Source organism: Physeter macrocephalus, chromosome 20 (assembly GCF_002837175.3).
Source record: "Physeter macrocephalus isolate SW-GA chromosome 20, ASM283717v5, whole genome shotgun sequence".
Taxonomy (NCBI): Eukaryota; Metazoa; Chordata; class Mammalia; order Artiodactyla; family Physeteridae; genus Physeter; species Physeter macrocephalus.
In genome coordinates, this window is record NC_041233.1 from 108,663,341 (window position 1) to 108,679,878 (window position 16,538).

At 48.3% G+C, this 16,538-nt stretch overlaps 1 long non-coding RNA gene across 5 annotated transcripts; it reads right to left on the reverse strand.

The window, feature by feature from the left end:
- Positions 1–283: 283 nt before the first annotated feature.
- Positions 284–11,688, reverse strand: LOC114484493 (uncharacterized). 5 transcript variants are annotated; one of them, XR_008616199.1, is made up of 5 exons: positions 10,078–11,688; positions 6,317–6,867; positions 5,609–5,750; positions 2,567–2,791; positions 284–1,736 (listed from the first exon to the last, which is right to left on the reverse strand). It is a non-coding gene; the product is annotated as an uncharacterized lncRNA (long non-coding RNA). The 5 variants fall into 5 exon arrangements; XR_008616198.1 differs by having other exon boundaries at positions 5,609–5,746; positions 6,032–6,867; XR_003677469.2 differs by having other exon boundaries at positions 5,609–6,606.
- Positions 11,689–16,538: the final 4,850 nt, after the last annotated feature.

Sequence of the window (16,538 nt, forward strand, 5' to 3'; positions counted from 1 at the left end):
CATAGAAAATAAACTTATGGTTACCAAAGGAGAAATGGGTTGGGGGAAGGATAAATTAGGAGTTTGGGATTAATAGGTAGACACTACTATATATAAAATAGATAAACAACAAGGTCTTACTATATAGCACAGGGACCTATATTCATTATGTTATATGTAATGGAAAAGAATATGAAAAAGAATATATATATATATATATATCTGACTCACTTTGCTGTACACCAGAAACTAACACAACATTGTAAATCAATTATACTTCAATAAAAAAAAAATGTGTCCTCAACTCAATTTCTCTTTAGTCAAATCCCCCCAAAAGGAGATGCTCTAAAGCTGACCAACATGGGGGTTGGTTGGGAGGAAAAGTGAGAGGAAGAGAGATGAAGGGAAAATCAGAGTGACAGTGACAGGAAAGAAACCAATTGCAGTGAGAATATATTTATTCTTGCAAATTTTACCAAAAAATATGATCCTGCGAACAAATTACTAGGCCCCCTCCCGGAGTTTAGAATGAGTTTATGCAGGCCAGGGGTCCCAAAGCTTAATTCCATTAGCATCATGGAAATCTGCCTCTGGTGCCAAGAGGTGGTTTTCTACACCAAGAGAATTGGCGAAGGCTTCCTGTCAAGAGGGTGGGCTGCCCTGGGCTATAGGTCCCCCACCTCCTAGTCAGCCCTGGAGAGAGAGAAGCGTGGACTTGAGGAACTAATAAAGATAACAAGCCCTGCTGTTTCCTGTTGCCCAAGAGCTTTTGGAATAATCGTCACCTGGCCATTTGCCTCAGAGATCAGCAGCAAAAAGTCAGGCCATTGGTGCGTGTCTGGGGCACCAGTATCAGGAAGAACAAAAGTCAGGATGGGAAGGACGGGAGTGAACGGAAACCGTCAGGGCTCCACTAGCTGCCCTCGGGCATCCACTCCTCCACCCTCCTCGCTCTCCAAGTGGAGACCCTTTTCTCCCCACGTTGCTTATTTAAGACTAGATGAGAGAAGAGGAGCTGCACGGCGGCATGGCAGCCCACAGAAGTGCTCACCTAAGGGTTCCGTGGTGCCTGTGACTCCCCCCGGGGGGTCACCCCTCTCCACTCCTTAGCCTCCCAAGAGGCGCCCAGATTGGGACACAGCCCTTAACCCCAAAGGGCATTACATCCAGAGTGGCCGACACCCCAGGAACCTGATCTCAGGGGCTCCAGGAGCAAAAATCCGAAAAGAAAGACTAAAAAGTGGGACAGTGGATACCATCCAAAGCAGAGCTATTGGGACAGATGGGCTAAGACTTAAACATAGTCATAATTTTTAGTTATTTATATTTTCTGGGCCACGCCGCGTGGCTTATGAGATTTTAGTTCCCCAACCGGGGATCAAACCCGGGCCGTTGACAGTGAGAGCGTAGAGTTCTAACCACTGGACCGCCAGGGAAGTCCCCTATATTTATTTTAATAGAAAAGGAAGCTATTGGCATTGTAAAACAGGAATAAGAAGTCATTAATTTAAAAGACCTAAGAAAAATTAAGTATGAAAGCTTTTCTAGTTGAAATAAAGAACACAGTAGATGCAGCGGAAGGGTCTGGAATCAGTCACTGGGCGACGGTGGAAGCAGTGAGAAGCTGTCCCCACGGAGCCCAAGCAGCAGCCGATGGCAGCCATGGGGCAGGATGGCCCGCTGCTGCTGTAAAAACTTCTGAATCTTCAACAGAAGCCAGAACTCTCTTCTTTCTTTCTTTTTTTAGTGCGGATTCTCTGCAATATTAAATGTCTCAATTTTAAAGAAATACTGGGCAAGCTGAACAAAGCACACAGTCCCAGTTTGCAAATTCTTGGGCTCATAGCCGTGAAGTACTGATGAATCCAGTAGATTCACAGCATATGAGCTGCTGATCATCTCCAGGATAATCCTTTCCACGCTGAGGGTCAACTGCAGCATGGATTAAACTGCAGGCGGTAGAGCCACACGCCCCATGTACAGTTGAACACCATCATTTAATGCCTCGTTTGCAGCAGTTGCTGTACATGTATTGTTTCCTCTCATCCCCTGCAACAACCCTGCAAGGGAGAATTATTATCTCCACGTTACTGTAAGCTGCGGCTTAGAGAGGCTATGCAGATGTGTCCTGTATGCAGCACGCCCTGGGTGCTGCACCTGGGTTAGACACGCCAAGATTCAATTCCCCGCCCCACGCAGCCCTAGAGCTGACAGGTGGGACCTGGAGCCTCTCACCTGAGCCACCCCTCTGATTATCCCAGAGTATCATACGAATATGATAATTTTCTATGTCAGGCCTGCACACGAATATACAAATGGACAGTGGCTAGACCACACATAAAAATAGAACTCTGACGCACAGTCTGCACTAACCAGCCCAGGAAGCCCGCCTGCTATCTGTAAGTCAGACTGTTATCTCTAGCAACTGGTCTGGGAGGCCAAACAATGACCCTGTAGCAATCAGCCCCAAACGCCCAGGACTCGATTAATGCCTGCCAGCTTCTACAATTTTTGTCTCTGCTTCCGACTTAGGACCAACCAGAGAAAGCCAAATATGCACCCCTCACCGACGAAGAAGGATGCCCACCTTCTAGTTACCTGCCTGCAGTTTCCTGGGGCCAGTAGTCTCCAATCAGGGCACACTGGAAGCCTTCCCTTTGTTCCGCTATGAAGCTTTCCTTCCCCTCTGCCTGCCTTTTGCATCTCTGCCAAAGTTCGAGTGATGATGGCTTATCCCCTTGGTGTTCTCATCTGTTTTCTGTTTACGTCCATAGGCCTCAGGGGTTAAGCCAGATGGTTTGAAATTTTAATCCTATCCAGTAAAAGGTAAAATGTAAAAATTATTAAGAAATTTCTTGACTGGAAACAAAACCTCTCTCCCCACCCCCCATACATGTTTTATATATCTATACAATCACTATTACTGAGTAGACAAAGCATTTTCCCTTGTTATAAATTCTAAGACCAGGCCTTCCCATTAATGTCAGCTAGGATGTGTTAAAGTGCCAGTAACTAAAACCCTGACTCACACTGGCTTAAACAAGGAGCAAATTTGTTTTCTCTTAACAGGAAGTCGGGAGGTGGGGCAGCCCTGGGGTCACTGGCTCAGTGTGTTACAGTTTCTCCGGGGACCCCGGGGGTCTTTCCATCTCTCCATCCGCCATCCTCAACGTTGACTTCCTCCTCAGGCTGGAAGCAAACGGTAGGGGCGGTTCCACGAATCACGCCCAGATGAAGAAGAGGGACCGTGTCTTCCTGTGTGTCTCTTTTAGTCCAGAGGAAACACTTCCCAGAAGCTCCTCGTTGCCTTTTCACTTCCTGTTGGGCGGCATTGGGTCCCACGTCCGTTCTGGAACCAATCAGCAGGAGGAGTAGGATTACGCTGGGTCCAGACTGGTCCACCCCGACCGGGGTGAGGTTGGTCGGCTTCGCCTCAATCCCTGGGGGACACAGCTGCCTTCGGGGAGCGCTGGCTAGCTGAACAGAGCTGGGGGGCGGGGAGAGATCTGTTAGGAAGGAACGCACCCCGGGTGGGCCGTCATCACCCCCGGCCCCTGCCTGCTGTACGCTTTGGTTCTGTGGTGACCATCTTCTCGTATTCTGCATGGATGGTGCGGGCCGATTAGCAGGTGCTGGCTAAAGGGTATGAGGTTCCTTTTTGGGGTGATGAAGGTGTTTTAAAGTTGATCATGGTGCTGATTGCACAACTGTGACTATATTAGAAACCACTGAATGGTGCACTCTAAATGGGTGAATCGCATGGTGTATGAATTCTATGTTAATGAGGCTGTTACCTAAACAACAGTCTTTGGATTAGAATTGAATAGTAATACAGTGAAGAAGAGAGAATTGATTTCGGCTGTTTCCTGAAAGCCCCAGTGTGCACCAGGATTGGTGCCGGGAAGCTTCTTAGTTACTAGACCCTAAAGATCCTAAATACTAGGTCTCGCCGCTCATTTGCTTCCTTGTGTGTAACTCCTTTACGTGCAGGCCCGGCCAGACCAGCCGTCCCAGAGGAGAGGAGGACGTCTTGGCTTCTCAGTCAAACTGAGAAATTCCACCCCTCCAGGCTCCTTGTCGATTCCCGCCGGCTACCACCTGAAGCAGGAATGGGACAAGAGGCTTCCCTTGCACGGGGCAGGCCCGCGGCGCTTGGAGAAAAGAGACGCGTGTCTTCTGTCCGAGGCAGGTGTGCAAGCACGAGGTTCAAGTGAGAGATGAAGCGGCATCAAAAACAGCAGCCGGAGGTCCTGACACTGCGGTCCCTGGCCGGGGCCGCAGGGCTCCCTCGATCCCATGCTGGGCTGGTGTTCCTTTTCAAGAGCTCCGTGTACATCTGATCGTCAAAACATGCTTTGTAAATGATGAACTTGAGCAACTCTACAAGGAAAGGACCCAAGGAACATTTAAACGAAACTTCCTGCCTTTTAGGTTATTTTGTAATATCTGTAGGGTACATTTTTTTTTTAAAATTTATTTTATTTATTTATTTATTTTTGGCTGTGTTGGGTCTTCGTTGCTGCGCGCGGGCTTTCTCTAGTTGCGGCGAGCGGGGGGGCTACTCTTCGTTGCGGTGCACGGGCTTCTCATTGCAGTGGCTTCTCTTGTTGCGGAGCATGGGCTCTAGGTGCACGGACGTGAGTAGTTGTGGCGCGCGGGCTCAGTAGTTGTGGCGCGCGGGCTCAGTATTTGTGGCTCGCGGCTCTAGAGCGCAGGCTCAGTAGTTGTGGCACACGGGCTTAGTTGCTCTGCGGCATGTGGGACCTTCCCAGACCAGGGCTCGAACCCGTGTCCCCTGCATCGGCAGGCGGATTCTTAACCACTGCGCCACCAGGGAAGCCCTGTAGAATACTTATATACTTTAAAAAATATCGTCACCCTTGGCAGGGGCATACTGCTTTACATTCTATCATGGCTTAAATATCCAGATCTGAACACGCTGGCATGGTCCAGGGCACTTGTCGTTGTTAATGGCCATAGGGTATTTCATGTCAATGCATAATTTGCTTAGCAGTTTCCCCTATTGTGTGTCTGGCCCGTTTCCAGTTTTATACTGTGTTGAACAGCAGCTGCTGTGTATATATTTGTACATATTAGGTTGTATATGTTTTTGGAGTTATTTTCTTGTAGCATATTCCCAAAAGTGGAATTACTGGGTCAAACCGTTCTTAGCTCTTGTTACACATTGTCCAATTTTTCTCAAGAAAGAGAGGAACCACTATAAAGGGCCACCAGCAGGGTATGAATGTGCTTATTTCCTTAAAGTCCTGCCAGCATTGTGCTTTATTCTTTAAAAAGAAAAATTGTGCTAGCTTAATAGATGGGAGATTGTTTTAAGTGATATTTCTGTCATTGCTGGGGGTTTGAAATCCATCAGCTTGGGAACGAGCCAGGTGGCCACAGGTCTGTGTAGGGTTCCCAGCACAAAAAAATGCAGCCAGCTGCGCCCAGGGAGGAGTAAATAGGTCACCAGGGTGGCAGCCCTGCCAGCGCCCGGTAGTCACTTCCCTTTAACGTAAGCGACTTCTAAGGAGGCTTGTACCACACATGTGAGGCATATTTTGTCCCCGAGGGAAGACTTCAAGAATTCTTTGTATTAGTCTGGATCAGCAAAATCTCCCTTACCCACCTTTACGGAAGATGGCTGGGGTTCGTGTGACAAGTTGGTCTGTATGAAAGTACGGATTCAATGGAGTTCTGTCGGCCTCGGAGGGGTGCTCTGGGAAACCACGCAGGGACTGAGAGCGTGGCTCTATCTCTGCCCCTCCTCACTTGCAAAAAGAGAAAATTCCACCCTGTATGTGTGTGGAGGTTTAGGCCCCCATGCATCCAACATCTCCAGCAAACAACAGCCTTCCACCCAAACTGGAGCCATTCCAGGTGACTGAGCCCGGAGGTCCCTGCAGATGGAGGTACGACTGAACCCAGATGAACTTAGTTGGGTGGCCCTAGGTGGGAGGCTGCTTCATTCTGGGGCAGGGTCTTGACTGGATGATCCCGACTGGAGGGCCATCGGGACACCGTGGGGCTTCTGGCCTCCCAGCCCCCAGACCTGCCGTTTCCTCTGCCCAGAGGCCTTCCTCCATCGCTGCTCTGTGCTTCCTCCACGTTGAAATGATAGGTCATCATTTCAATGTCATCTCTTCCCAGTTCTGGGTCAGGAGCTGCCATTCGGAGCTCCCGTAGCATCCTGCCCTTTTCTCCTTCACACGCTCATCACGCTGGACCGTGGCAGCTGGAAATGTGTTTGAGTGCCTGGTGCAGGGCTCAATTTGTGGAACGGATGAATGAACATATGTGATGGTGAAAGGATGAAGTAATTAACCCTGGTACTTACCGTGGCCACCGGGGCCTATGGTTTGCAGCAATCCAGGGCTGGACCAGAAATTGTGAGGGCATCCAAGGCGAGTGAGCCCTTGAGTTCTCTTTATCTCAGAACCTGGAGAGGAGGGGAACTCTGACCCAGAACTGTGGCAGCAAGGGGAGCGCTCTGGGGTCTCGTAGGCAGCTCGTTCTCTAGTTACCTCTCAGCCTTAGTAAAATTAGAATCATTTCTTCCAAACACATCTTGGACTGCAGTCTTTGCTCCAGTGACCTCAGAATCCCGTTATGGAAAGAGGCCAGAAACTAAAAAAGAAACAGAAACTATCAATCAAAACTTTGTTGTGAGGAAGCAGATTTCCTTTTCTTTTATGTTGCTCTACAAAGACCTCACAAAATGTCACACATGTTCCACGACCCATTTTAGGTCCTCGAGTCCTTAGCAACGCTTCATTCTGTTTACTTGACAGACATAAATGAGCCACTGCAAAGTTCTGGACACGCTGGGGGACCAGGGCTGGGGTTCCTTGCATTGGGGGTGGGTACAGAAATTCTCATCTGAGGCAACTGCAAGGAAAACAAAAACCAAAAAAAAAAAAAAAAAAAAAAATTAGGGCTGAGAATTGTGCTGAAAGCTAGGCCTAAGAACAAGGACAATACCGAGGGTGGACTGGCGGAGAAGAGAGGACGTGGGCATCACTGGACAAGAAGAGGCTGAGTGGTCGAAGCCTTGTTTTGAGCGGCCACAGCAAGACAGTCTCTGAAGGGCCCAATGCGCCAGGAGTAGAAAAAAACTTCCAGAGAGGGATAGCATACGGCCATTGCCTTCAAGGACTTTCCCAAACATCCAACCAGCAGGGAAATCAGACAACAAAGCAGGTCCCAGCACACAGAATGCACTGGTGAAAGCGAATATTATTTCCCAACCATGACCATTTTCTCGTTGCAATGATGATAAATATGTTAACGGTAACTTTTTATCTAATAATTTAGACAGGATGCACATCAGTCTTTGCTGAAGCAAGGAGTTTACTTTGTATGAATTTGCTATTAAAGATGGCTGCATAAACCAAGCTTTTCATGTGATCTTCAAAATTTTAAAGTTGCACGTGCTCGGGTGGAAAAGCGAGAGATCAGGAAAACGAAAAATTCTTGCAACTGTGTTGCTGTGCAGAGTTTATAATTGTCTTTGCCAACATCAGATTCTTTAGAGAAGTAGGTTAGGTAGGATATAAATTATAAATTAATAAGTAAAAATAGAATCCCTGGAGTCTACTATTTTCTATCATAGGTTGTAGCCACTTATAATTAAAATTTAATTTTTGTTTCAGCATATCATGTAAAGACAACAGCAACTACTCTTTCTCAGGCACCTAGATATCCTGTTTACTTTAACTGTAATTTTCTAAAATACAAAGTTCCTCAAACTGGGAATCACAGATGCCTAAACATCTGCAAGATTTTAATTTTGTATTTTTGCCTTAGTGAAAATTTTTTAAAGTTAGCGATTATAAACTTATGGTGGCAATTTACATTTGGTGTTTTCATAAAAAGACTTTGATTTAAGTCATTATTTTCTCAAACCGGGATTCATGAGCAAATTCTAAGAGGTCTGAAAAATTATTTCCCTGTAAATTCCTCAAGTTTAAGAAACATTTGCTATAGTACATATCCTTATAATTCAAAGTCCAGTCTTCTCTGCTTCTTTTGCTTGATGACATATTAACACTCTATCTCATATTTTCTAGTATCTCTTTGACAATAAATTAAGTCCTTGGTTGTTAAAGATCTGCTTCTACTTTTATTTCCTAAAGCAGTTTTGTTTTTCCATGACAGGTTTTAAATTTGTCAAGAAGCATGGTGTTTGGTATTTTTTTTCCCCAAGACCATGATTTTCTCCATTGGTGCTAAAGATTCAGGTAAGAGTTGCATGAATGTCACAAGTGAAGTAAAATATCTTTGTCTTTTCCTTACAATAAGGATCATGGAACTGTTTGAAAGCTTCACCTTTATAAAAATAACTTTCAAGTTATGAAGGAGTCATGACTGCTTTAGCAGTCCAATCGAACGCTGAGGGCACGTGGGATAAAATTCAGATGAGGAAGGTTTATCCACAATGTCTGATGTTTTGAGCTGGATCTTTAATAAAGAAGCATCAAGGAGAAAGATAAAGAACTCCGACCTGGGATCAGGCTCTACTGGCAAGGAATAAACCATTTAAAGTGAATTTTATTCAAATCCTACCCAACTTCCTGGGCTAAACTCAAATGCCACTTTCTTTTTATTTTTTTTCTTTTTAAAAATATTTATTTTTTTTATACAGCACGTCCTTATTAGTCATCAATTTTATACACATCAGTGTCTACATGTCAATCCCAGTCTTCCAATCTATCCACCCCCCGCCCCCACCCTCCCCCCGCTTTCTACCCTTGGTGTCCATACGTTTGTTCTCTACATCTGTGTCTTTATTTCTACCCTGCAAACCGGTTCATCTGTACCATTTTTCTAGATTCCACATATATGCATTAATATACAATGTCAAATGCCACTTTCTCCTCGACACCTGCCCCACATCAGCTTATTTCTTCCTTTTCCTTAGCTGGCTCCCCTCTCCGCCCTCGATGCATCTCCTTTAATCTGTCTCTGGCCTATGGCCCGCCCCATCTTTACCTATGTTAGTTATTAAGTGGATGTCTTGTCTTCCCTGTAAGATTGTATACTGTCTTTTAAGGAGGAACCACATCCAACTGCCCAGAGCGCATTCATAGCACCGGTTATGTATGTATTCAATCAATTAACAAGTAAGTTCTTTTTTTTTTTTTTTACAAGTAAGTTCTTGAATGTGAAATGTTGCGTGTGGGCCATGCTCTAAACTCAACGGGACCGTATCTACCCATCTCTGCGGGAGTCAGAGATCCTACCGCAATGCCTTTCATCTGATCAGTTCTCAGTAAACATCGGCTGAATGAATGGATGATCGGAGTGGCAAGTGCATCACATAACCTTCGAAAGCACCAGAGTCACTCTGCATCCGTCCTGGCTCCTCCTCTGGGCCAGAATAGATGGCGCAGGATCGGTAACACCACGGATTTTTTTTCACACTCTATTTGAAATCCGCAGGTAAATCTCATCAGGCCACTCCGACCCCCACCCCCAAATCCCTTTCTAAAGTCTAAAATTCTTAGGGTGGCGTGACTCGTTCATTCATTCAACAAACATTGACGGAGCACCTAATATACGCAGAGACTTGCCTCTGACAGGCTCTGGGGATACAGAGGTGAAAAGACAGATGGACTCGGGCCTGCAGGAAGCTCTCACTCTAGTGAAGACAGGAGGACAATGAAATGAACAAGTACGTCCGAATCTAGAGTGGCTGGAGGGGGCAGGGCGGGAGGAGGTAAAGAAGCTGGGCCAGGCCTTCTAATGCTTGGAGTCAATGAACTCCAAGAAAGGGGCTCTTCCAACTGGGAAAAAATTACATTTTTACTAACTTAGCTTATTATAGGAATGCAACATGGAGGGAGATGCCTGGTGCAGGAGGGAACGAGTTGATGGATGGATGGATGGGTGGATGGGTGAGTGGACGGATGGACGGATGATGAAAAACGTCAGGGCAGATGCAAAGTGGTTCACATTTACAGTGCCTTTAGTCAATCCTTCTCCTCTTGGAAATAAAATCTCCCTTCCAGCTAAGGCTGATGGAAATCTTGTGCTGATAATATCAACAGCCCTTCTCCCAAAGCAGGATCCTGCGGAAACTCGGCAAGAAACACTGACCGGATTCAGCTTCCCAGGCTTGGCCACAGGTGGAGCCGCTGGGCTGGTGGCCCCAGGAACCACAGTGGACGACCGGGGCATCTGATCCTCCTAATCTGAAGGCAAAGGAGACAGTCACACAAAACTGCCGCGGACGGTGCAGCGTGAGAGGAGCAACCCGACGAGAGGGCCATTCACGCGCGTCTGAGGAGAGAGAACGGGTTTCACCGGCAGGATGGCCGGGCCAGACCCGCCTGCCGAGCCTTTTCAGATGGCCCAAACCCCAGTTTTAGAAGACTCCAGGTGTAGAAGGCCTTCGGAAAAGGGCTCCCGTCCTGGCCACTGTACAATATCAACCCGGCTGCAGAAGACACGCAGCTCCCCATCGTCCTCTGAACATGGGTTTGAAAGACAAAAGACAACATAAAGATAGTAACTCCCATTTATTGGGAGCCTCCTCTGTGCTTTTCAATTTCCATAATTATCCCCAGTTGTCTCAGTCACCTTGTGAAGGTTGGTGAACTGTTACCATTATCACCATTTTACAGATCAGGAGACTGAGGCTCAGAGAAGTGAAATGAGTTGTCTCCATTACGGAAACGTAAGTAGCGGAGTTAAGGGTTTGAGTCCAGGTCTTTCTGATTCCGGAGCCCAAGCTCTTGCATTTTCTTTAAATAAATCTTTGATTTATGGAGAAATCTCATTCTCTTGGATGGGGAAGGAAACTCATGCAATAATTCTGAAATAAGACCATTTTATGAGTATTCGGCGGGGATTTTCAAAAGCCCTTCATCTTGCCTCATTGAAATAGCATCGTCTTTGGGAACTGCCCACCACAGGGGTTGCTACCGCCTCCCCCCTTGGAGCCAGGGAAGTGCGCTGCTACAGCTTCTGAGCAGGAACAGGTGCGTTAACAGATAACAAAGAGTTTATGAAAGAGAGGTCGAGACCAAACATATCACTGGGACACAAGGATTTCCTTTGCAAGGGGATTTACGAGAGAACTCTCCTTCAGACCCCTTAGCACGCTGCTCTGGGGAAACCTGAATGAAACAAGCTGTTGCGAGAACAAAGAGCCTTGTGTCGGGGAGCCGGGTACCTGGCAGCGGCAGGTGCGCTGTGACGGGGAGGCCCAAGGTGCACTCCCCACCCGGGGACCCTCCCTCCTCCCCAGACTCGGCCCCTGCGGGCTGGGTAGCGCCTGCGTGGCTCCGGGTTGGGGTGGCCGCCGTCCAGCGCTGCAGGCCGGCTCTGAAGGCCCTGGGGCACAGCGGCTGCTCAGGTGGGTCGTCGGGCCCAGACCTTTCCATCGCTTCCGAGGGCCCGTGACTCCCCACAGAGGCCTCCAGCTCGATCTCCGAGCGCCGGGCGCGCGTATCCAGCCACCTGCTCGGCACCGCTCTGCGGATGATTAATAGGGTCTCGGATATGAAAAGACCCCAAAGGACTCGGTCCTTGCCTCCCGCGCCGTCTCCTTGGGCCTGTCCCATTTCAGGACACGTTGCCACCAGCCACGCAGAGGCTCAAAGCGCGATCCGCGGCGGCACCGCCGACTCCTCAGCCCCCGCCACCTGCCAGTCATCAGCAGGTCCTGCCCGCGCCCCCTCCAGGGGATGCCCCTGAACGCCTGCATCCCCGCCCGTCCCTCCCCAGGCCGAGCCGGTGGCCGCACCCTGTCCTTCCGCCCTCGGGCCTGCGCGTGGCCCCGCCCCGGCCCCGCCTCCCCTCGCCCGCAGGTCTCCTGCCAGCGTGCCCTTTGCTTGGCTCCTCCACCGCGCAAGCGTGTTCCCTCGGCCCGCAGCGGTTCACCCAGGCCTTCGCTCGGCCCACTTCCTCACTGGTTAGTTCTCGGCGTGCGTGTTACTTTCTCAGAGAGACGGAGACCACGCGTCGTGAATCTCACCAGCTTCTCCATCATTTGGTTTCTCCCTTTCACTCTTGTATTGTCTGTCTCCATACCTGACAGATGGCCGACGAGGCCTGTGCGTTTCTTCTTCGCCTTCTTAACCCCAAGGCCTGGCCCAGGGCCTCACGCGTAGTAGCTGCTCAATAAACATTCGTGGAATAGCTGAATGATTGCGACCCCAGCCTATCCGTCCAGTGTCACTTCCTGCCACTACGCTGCCCACCTCATCCTCCCTCCGGCCGGGATCTGGGAAGAGGGGCTACTGTGGCCCCAGGCTGGGCGCCACGCATGGCCCTGCCTTTGCCCGGTCCCCCCGACCTGGAGGCATGCCACCCTCCTGGCTTCTGGCCCTCCCCCGGCTCCTAGTACTTTCCAGTGCGTGGCAGGTGCACGGTTATTGTTTGCATGGAATTTGGTCTCTCTCCCGGAGAAAGGGCAAATACCCTGATGGCCAGGGCCCCAGTGAGGGCTGTGGATTCCCGCCAGAGCCTGGCAGTGTGGGAGGGTTTCAGAAAGATCCCCGGGGTACGAGTCTGGAGGCCAGGTCTTCGTCTTGACACTGGTCCTAACCAGGTGTGTTGTTTCTTCAGGCCTCAGCTTCCTATAAAATGAAGCTGCTGTGGTGTCTGAGGTGTGGGCTGACCCCGGACTCCAGGACTCTCTGGACACTCACCTCCCCAAGAGGAGGTGCCAAAGCTGTCACTGATTTGCAATGCTTTTCCCATCTGTTAAATGGAAATCAACTTAGCCAGGAGCGTTGCAAGCCTAGGTAAATACTGCAGAAGGACTTACAAAGAAAGCACCTAGTTAATCCTGAGACAGAGGGCTTTTCATTTCTATTTGCAAAGTGGGTGGGGACAGAGTCCCTGGCTAGGACAGTTCCCACATTCCTCCAGCCTTTGCTGATATAGTTTCTAACTTTACAGCCACGAAGCCAGCCCCAGCTTCCGTGGTTCAGCTCCCCTGCTGTCGGATGGACCCGGCTCTGGTCCAAGGGGGCGGCACGGTGCTAAGTGGATGCTGAGGGTGAGAGGTAACACTTCTGGACAAAACGGAGAGTCGATCGTGACGACGGCCAAAGGTCGCTTTTCACAGCATAAAGGGATTACGACCTGGACTTCAGTGTTTTGATTTGGGCTGAAATCTTCCTCTACGTAGGGCAAGCTAGTTGGCTTGTATAAACCCCAGATTCCTTATCTATTAAATGGAGGTAATAATGGCGCCTAATCACAGGGTTCTTGCAAGGATAAGCAAAGATAACGCAGATAAAGCCCTTCTCCTAACGTCCGGCAAGCAGTAAGTGCTCAGTAGACGCCGGTTATCAATATTGTACTTTAATATTAATATTAAACTTTATAAAGTATATAATATTTATAAAATATTATAAAGTATATAATATTATACTTTAATATTAAAGTGTCCATCAGTCCCATTGGTCACTGCATGACAGGGCGTCCCCTTCATTCTTCAGAACTCTGATCTTACATTATCTTTTAAACATTAGTCCTTTTCAGGCTTGGAATAAAATCTCAGCTGGGCCCTAAGAGGACAGAAACATCAGATAACTAGGCTTTCAGAAACACTCCACCCACACACTCCCAGCGATGAAAAGGGCTTTCAGACCTGGTGCTGGGAATCCACTTGTTCCTCCAAGGTTTCCCTACTTCTCCTTTTAAATGCCATCACCTGAAACTGACTGAGGGCCCCTGCAGCCCCTCACACACCGGTGCTTACGTGTGGGCGATGCATCCTGGTGTGGACATTCGGACACAGCCCCTCTGCATTGGGACCTGGAGGGCAGCCCCCGGGGAAGGGTCCACATAATCCTCCCCGATCCACCCGCTAGCTGCTCTGCTAGGCTGACCCCCCCTCCTGCCACCTGCTCTCAGTTTGTTCACCCCTAGAATGTCCTGAGCAAAACGTGTCAGGCCAGTGGGAATAACGTTCTGGTGCCGAACTCCCCCAAGATCTTCTGACGCAGGAAGCCACTGGCTGCAGGTGTGAAGACCCGGGCACGCACGCTAAAATTGCAGAGCATGTTAGTTTATACTTGTTGATAGACGTTGCCTTACAGTCTTGTGATGTCCGCCAAAGTGGGCTTTTTTTTTTTTTTTTTTTACTCCAGTGGGCAAGGATCGGACCTTTCTTTTTCTTTCTCCCCAAAACCCTTTGATGAAAGTTTCAAGGGCCATTCAATACACTGCCTGGCAATTATAAATCAAATCAATCCAAGTAATTGACAAGTGTTCTGAATTTTAAAACATTATTTTTTAAAATTTTAACCACCAATGTCTTAAATGTCTAGAGGCCTCAGAGTCATAGAGCTGGTGGTGTTTCAGGGAACAGAAAGGCATAAGGGACCACATCTATATCTGAGAGAAGTCACTTTGAGTAAAACAGCAAAAATCAAGAGGTAGATGGAATAGAAAGGGCTGGCAACACCCAGACCAGACCAGCCGCCCTTCTGCCTTCTCTGCAGCCCTGAGGCTGAGCCTCAGCGGTGGGCGTGGGGTCAGTCCAGGATTCTGATGGGGCTCAGACTTGAGCTGGCAGCAATGTCAACGGGTCTGGTTCCCCCGTGGTAATCTTCAGCGTGTTTGTGAATTCCTGCAGGAGCTTGTTAACCTCCAGAATCCTCCCACCCAGCTCCTTTGAGAGACCCTGATTTGTAAAGTCTGGGCTGGTCCCGGTGATGAGCTGGAGCTGTCTCACGCTGACTCAAGAGAGCTGAGGGTTAATTTTTCAGGAATTTGGGGAGTTGGTTGTTAAACATAGCTACCATTAAAATTGAATTATACGATATAAACTTAAAATTAAGTTATATTAAAAACAAAGTATTAATACTCAAAACATCACTTCCTGATTATTTTATTCCTTATTATTATCTATGCTCTTGAGGTTATTTACATCAATGTTATCTCTATGGTAAGAATACTATATAATGGTGGGTTACGGCACGTCTCTTCCTAACTCCACATTCAGTGATTCACATTGGTAGCCTGGCGAGAGTATTTACATACTGGAAATTGGCAACGTCTATAAACCAGGGCTCCACCACCTGAGAAGAGCTTATAAACCTTTACGAGCACGCCACTGGGGGTGGAACCCACAAGTCAAGCTGGAAGAATCCCCTGAGGTTGTTCTGATTTAGACAGAAGCTCTTCTTGGAACAACACCGCTAAGTGTAGACTCAGGGGACCCAGTGGCCTACTATCTCTGTGCTCTTGGGAGAGAATTGATGTGCCTTCATCCAAAGCTCTAAAAGTGACTTTGAGATCCTGGGCAGGTCACTTGCCTCCCTGTGCTTCAGTTCTGTCACCTGTGAAACGGCGCTGCTAATAGGGTCTTACCCCACTGGGTGCTTGTGAGGGTTAATTGAGATAATATATGTTAAAGTCCTCAGAACAGTGCCTGGTAAGTAGAAGACACTTGATCATTGCTACCTATTTATTATGATCTGACGAAACATTAAAAACTTAGTTCAGCAGGTTATCTTTTTTTCTTTTATAATTTTTTTTTCTTCTTATGAGAATCCTACATGGTTTGTAGAAAATTTAGAAAATATAATGAAAATGAGAAAAAGAACTAGTGTCCCTCTCTAGCATGCTGTGAGCATCTTGGTTCGCCTCCAGCCTTCTCATCTTTTCCCGAAACCTAGACTATGTCCATCTCGATATCCTTTGGGAATGGCCAACTCATGATGTTATGGCAACATCTCCTATCCCACCATAGGCGGTTGATCAAGTTCACATCTTTGAGAGTCCGTCGGCTCTGCCCATGAAGACAGGCGCCTGACCAGGGGCAGCGTTTCCAGTGCCGGCTTCGTAGGCAAACATTCACTATCAGCTAGAAGGAGGCACCTCATCCATTTTTTAGACACGTGCTTGTTGAGAACCTAGTAGACACAAGGCGTGCTCTGGGGGTTGTGGAGGCTACCGGGTGTGTTGTTCTGATTAGTGAGCTCACGGTGTTGGTTGTGAGGATTACTATTTAGCAGGACAAGGAATAGTAAGAAACACAAAGGCCCGCGCACCGCGATGAAGAGTGGCCCCCGCTCGCCGCAACTGGAGAGAGCCCTCGCACAGAAACGAAGACCCAACACAGCCAAAAATAAATAAATAAATGAATAAATTAAAAAAAAAAAAACAAACAAAAAACAACTGAACAACTTAAAAAAAAAACAAACCTGTGTGTGGCCGGAGGACCCCCCTTGCCTGAAGCCCTTGTCGGGAGAAAGGTCGATCCAGCCTTGTTAGGTTCACCTCCTGGGGGAGGTCGGGACGTTTGCTCTTTCTCTGCTCAGCTGTCCCCAGGGCCCTCGTCTCTCACAGCAGTGCTGATTCTAGTGTCTTAAGATTCAGTGGGTGTTTATCCTAGAAGATCCCAAACCAAGCCAACTGCTTCATCTTGCGCTTGACCCAGGACCGGGTGGGGGGACCTGGCCCATCGCTGGAGAGGCCGGCGTGCTGGACGCTGGGAGGTGTGCTCGGATCTCCAGGGAATTTTTTTTTTTTTTTTTTTTTTTTTTTGGTACGCGGGCCTCTCACCGCTGTGGCCTCTCCCGTCGCGGAGCACA